Consider the following 6131-nt stretch of genomic DNA (forward strand, 5'->3'; position numbering starts at 1 on the left):
CAAGCCCTGCTGTTTCTGTTAACAATTCACATACTTTTCGGCTATTCTATGTCCTTTTGATAAGTAATACAATAACAAAAGTTATATCCCCCTGGGAGGCCCGCTTCATGCTTTGAAAACCTCTGCTTTAGTCATATTTGTGAGATTATGACCACATTATACAGTCAGGATTGGGTACCGAACTTGAACTAGATTACTGAGGGTGGATCCACAACAGATTTATCAAGGCCTAATTTCAGGAGAGACTGTGTTCAGTTTGCCATGCCGGTATTAGCAGTAATCTATGAAATTAAGTTAGAATTATTTTTATAACGGAAATTACATTTGAGGTATTACAGTATAGAAGAAATTACTACCAACAGGTGCTGTTGCTGAATTCCAGGTACTGGTACTGATTTTGCTTGAATGGTACCCAACCTGACACACAGTGATATTCAGTTTGTTTTACCCCACAAACTGAAGCTCAGTTTGTGCTACATATAAATAATATAACTTGTAGTATTATGAAGGCATATGAAGGATGTATTCAGCTTTGTGAAGTTACAGTTTGTTCAAGTTTTGGCAGTTGCATTAAAATGTTTTGTGATAGAAACCTGAAAATGTGGCATCTAATCAAAAATCAACCTTAAGCACTTTAATCTTCATGGAGGAGTGAAGACGCTCACTCAGCCGCACGGCTTTTGTCATGACGGACTGTTAATGTAGTCAAGAAGACGCCACTGGAGGGGGCACTTTCTTTAAAACTTCTTGGTGCTCCATAATTGTCAGATACATTTTTACTTCATCCAAAAAAAAAACAAGACAAAAACAAAAACAGAAAGTTTTCTGTGCCATTCCTCGCACATGATCTTAACTTACACAGTCAGTGTTTCTTTTATTTTGTTGTCTGTGTGTTTCTGTATGTGTTAGTTAAGTTTTCACTGGAAATTAGGATAAAAAAACAAAGAAACAAAAAAAAAACAATTTCAGTGGCTTGTAATTAATTGCATGCTGGTGCATCTTGGTGGAACTTCACATAATTTAGAGATCATTTTACACACAAACAGCACTTGAACGTAGAGCAGACAGACTCTATCACCAGCATTAATTTCAATGCAAACCCTCTGTAGTTTTCTAACAGGACCTGGAGCCATATAGTTTATTGTGATCTTTATAAGAATATCAGTCATTTCATTTGAAGGTGATATGAATCTGCAGTTGGGTTGATGGAGCTTCGCAAGCTTTAGGAGCTAAATGTTGTTACGCAGGACTTAAAAAAAAAAAAGATTAATTTCTGTGTTTCATTGATTGTAAACTCTTATACATGCTATAAAGCCTCATTGGTGTCATATTCTTTTTTTTTTCTTCCTTTAAATACTTGATGATTGTTAATATTGATGATCACACACTTTCTTACCACTCAGTGCCATACTTGTGATTTCTACATATTCCTGATTATAACAAAACTTTTGTTTCACGTGTTCTCTGGATTCTTGTAAATAACTGGATCATTGTAAATATAAATCTGAATAAACGTGGGTCTTTGTAGACTTTGCCTCTCGTCGTTTTGTCGGACCACACTCAAACAGTGCATTCTTATGGGTTTGTGTTTTTGGCAGCTTTTATAATTATGATTTTGAGAAAAGGATTCCAGATTTGGCTGGGTGACATATTAGATCGACGATTATCTCTCTAAGTCTGATTCTATTGATATTTTGTGAAAGAGTCAATAGTCATCCCAACATCAGTGCCACAAACAGATATTGAGCGAGTTGGTCAAAAATATATTTGAGTTTATCAACTGTGTATTTGCCCAACCTCACTTAAGACTCCATCATTTATGAGATTATTACAAAACAGCAGCCCATTACATCTGCATTAGCCCACCTGACGGTGAAGGGCTCACCTTATATCGTCAAAATTAGCTCAACAATGTTGCAAGACTTCATCGTCATCGTCTTAGAGGACTTATTCGAGAGAGAAACCCATCAAATATCGCCATCTTGTGGTTGTTTTGCTCCACAAACGAACCCAGGAATAAACGTCACCACTGGCTGTTCCATCCACAGCTACATGATTTCTTTTTCTCTACATTTTACATGTTGTGTACGGGGACTTTTATTTTTTCAGAAAACATCACATTGTAGTTGGATACAGTATCAGATAATTATGATGAATAACGACACGGATGGGCGGCTTTTCTGTGTTGTTGAACAATTGAATCTTGCAACCAGTAGTTACAGTGAAAGTGAGCATAAAATGTTCCCTGTTTGAAACACTCTCACAATATATTGTTGCACACATAGCTGGGACACAACTTTGTGTGATGTACTGTATGTAGATCCTCTGTGTGTATTTAAGAGATCATACTTCCGTCCAGTTTCTTCCGCTTATTCCTATTCAGGGTCGGGGGGCTGGAGCCTATCCCAGCGGCTTTCGGGGGAGAGATAGGGTTCACCCTGGATGGGTCACCAGTCCATCACAGGGACTGGTCAGACCTATGGTCAATTTAGAGTATCAATCAGCCTCGTCCCCTCTTGATGTCTTTGGACTGTGGGAGGAAGCTGGAGTACCAGAGAGAACCCATGCAGGAACAGGGAGAACATGGAGACTCCACACAGAAAGATCTCGTGCTGGAGCCGGGACTCGAACCTGAAACCTTCTTGGTGTGAGGCGACAGTGCTGACCACTGCACCACCGTGCCGCCTGAGATCATACTTATTGTTTGTATAATAAAAGAAATAAAGTTTATTTCTACTGCGAATAATAACAGAGGAACAGCACACGGTAGGGCATCAGTTCGTCTTGACAGGAACAACTCACTCTCTCAGTGAGACTTTATTCGACACACCCATTAATTTATACACACACGTCATGTGTCACCTACAGCGCATCTTATTGGCTGTCATCATTGTCCATCAGTTAATACCTGCTTCAACATAGGTTTGCCTCTTAAACAAAACAAAAAGAAAACATTTCACTTATACAATTGAGGGCATATTTAGCCTACATGTGTTAACACATATACGTCTATTTATAGACGTCTAATTCTAAATGTTTAAATAACTGCTCATATGCATTTATTTATTCTTCTTCATCGGCCTGTCCACTGAATGTAGGCCACTTGCTCTTCCTTCCTTACATTCTCCATCTCAGTAGCTCTGTGTAGCGGGCCGTTTCCGTGTCCTACCTCAACATAGACATTTTAATAACCGCTCATATATGTCTATTTATAGACGTCTAATCTTATACATTTAAACAACTGCTAATAAACGTATATTTATAGACGTCAAAATTTAGAGGTTAAAATAACTGCTAATATAGTCTCTTCCTTGAGGTCTGTTAGCAGAGTCAGTTTCTGTAGCGATTCTTGCATGTCTACCCAGTGCTATACTGTAGGGCTGAGCAATTTTATCAGTTCCGCGACATGTATCGATATTTTGTTTCCCCAGAGAGTATCGATTTTTCAGCTGAGAGTATCGATACATTACGCCCCATTCAAACCCCCCGTGTCCCCGACTTTGCAGGAAAAGCAATTCGCTCTGCCAGCCGCTAGTGTCGCTGTAGAGCATTTCTGGTTCCACAGACGCCGACGCTTCTCTCGTCCGGTTAGAACTGAGAGATTCAGGAGAATGGCGACGAGTATAAATCGAGCGCCTCCATGCTTGATGTGTAGGAACATTTTGGGTTCAAAAACAAAAAGGAAAGCGACGATTTAGACAAAAGTATGGCGGTTTGCAAACTATGTCACACAAACGTTTAGTACTCTGGAAATACCACCAACCTGCGAGCCCACCTAAAATGTCATCACCTGGACAAGGTAATGCTAACTGAGACCGAGCCCAAGAAGCTGCGGCGTGACTCGAAACAAACCATGCTGAACAGTGACGGCGGTGATTGCCACAAGTTCCCATCTCCTTTACCGAGGTCGCAGAAAATTACAAAGTCTATTGCCTACTTTATTTGTCAGGATTTGAGACCTTATTCGGTGGTGGAAAACAACAGCTTTAGGCGCATGGTGAACGTGATGGAGCCCCGCTATGCTATAGTCACCCTGAATTGAATTATTGGCTGCCATGGTTTATTTTTAGTTGATCTGGTGGCTAGACTGGCTAGTAGCTACCTCATATGTTCAGTATCAAGCTAAAAAAGTTGCCAAAGAAGGCCACTTGCGGCACTTAAACTCTCCATTGTTCACTTTCCTTTTCAAAAGCTTGCAAACTACAGTTTCCACTCAGTGTCAATAAATGAAACTAATTTTCTCGCCACATCTGTGATTCATTTTGTCCAGCATTTGCAAGCTGCCAGTCAGACCCATATGTTGCGTAATTGATGCCTTCAGTTGAATTCATTCAATCCAAGTCAATGGAACACTCACAAGATGTCACCAAAATCACTTTGTCCCTTCAAATCTTTCAGAAAAGGATGGAAGTAAATCGAATTGTATCGTGTAATATATTTTATCGTGTAATATATAGTATCGTGAGACGAATATCATGTATCGTATCGTATCGCTAGATTAGTGTATCACTACAGCCCTAATTTCTGTCATATTTTATCTTTCACCCTTTGCACCATGAAAAGGTTTCTAATATTTCACTCGAAAATTTGCGTACTTTCCATGATTGTGCGTATAAAATCTGAACATGATTTGAAATTATTATCTAATAGTTTTAAAATCCATTTTACCGCTGGTCCCGGTGTAATATCAGCTTGTGTTGATTCCATGATGATAATTCACCTCACAAGAAAGTTTTCGTAGGACTGTGACCTCTTAACATCCCTTTTTTGTTGCTGTTGTTTTTTAAGGAATAACAAGAGTTAGTGTGTTAAACCTCCAAGTGGAGGTTGTCGTCATTGTTCAAAAGACAGTGTGTCAGAGGTCATGACATACTTCCGGTTATTGTACCTGTGAGGAATGAGGATTGCGTGGCACAGTAAGTGGAAGCGCTCAGCAGCGACTCTCAGCTGTTAGGTCAAGTTTGGACCAGCTTCCTAACTGGTGGGGACGGCGAGGGAATCATCAGATAAGGTGATGTTATGCGGAGAGGGATTGCGTAATCTCAGTTGAAGTGACAAGTTTATAAAGACACATCAGTGTAGACGGGATTATTCCGCTGCTCTTGATTCACATTCATCTAGTTTGTCTTCTCGGTAGTAGGTGGGATATTCGTCTATCAGGACAGTGACTGTGTTTTGCCTCTTCCAATTCTTAGAATGACGAAGTTTAAAGCTATAAATGCAAATCAAGGGACTGGTTTTAAATTAGCTGTGGCTACATCCACTCAAACAGTACTACAAATAGCCCTTTCGCGTCTGCTGATGTTTTTTTGTACTTTTACCTTTTAAAATAGCCGCTCACTAAACTAATTGCTGATGAGAAATGAAATTCAGAATGTGTACTTAGTTTTAATATGTTGAAAATCTGTTTTCTTTGCCTGACTACAAATCACCTAACCTTTATTTTGAGTAATATTGAAGTCAAAGTGTAAAGGTTCAGCTAAGTAACGTTTGAACAATAACCATCTATTAGGTTATGAGTTCTGATTATTGTTCATTCATCTCTAAAACACACAGTTTGAAGGGATGTTGAGTAGAGATACAAAATTATTATTATGAGATTTAATACAAAATATTTGAAATAGAATGAAGAAACTATTTCTGGTTATCAGGAGTGTCTTTTATCTGTTCTCATTTATACAAATAAGAACGGTGAGTGTGAAGTATCCCAGCTGATGAAAATGATTAAAAGGCCTCGTCAGTTCAAAAAGGCCCCCTGAGAGTCTCACAGCCCCTCCCTCCCCCATCCATCCATCAACGCTGGTGATCAACTAAACCCTGTTTCTCAACCACTGGCCCTGGACCCACAGGTGGGCTGTGAGTGTCCTGTAGTGGGCTATGACATATTAATAACAAATCACTCTTTGTGTGCAATCTTCTTTATTTTTTTAATATGTAAGAAATAATAGCAACCTGAAAATATGATGGACATTTTATGTTTAAATTAGTTTATATATATATATATATATATATATATATATATATATATATATATATATATATATATATAATGATAAAGAAATAATAAAGCATTGCTTTTTATTTATGTAATATTGACTTGTGGCACAGCTGTTTTTTTTGTTTTTTTTAAG

This window comes from Aulostomus chinensis, chromosome 8 (assembly GCF_037954235.1).
Source record: "Aulostomus chinensis isolate RoL2024-O1b breed Wild chromosome 8, RoL_Achi_v1.0, whole genome shotgun sequence".
Taxonomy (NCBI): Eukaryota; Metazoa; Chordata; class Actinopteri; order Syngnathiformes; family Aulostomidae; genus Aulostomus; species Aulostomus chinensis.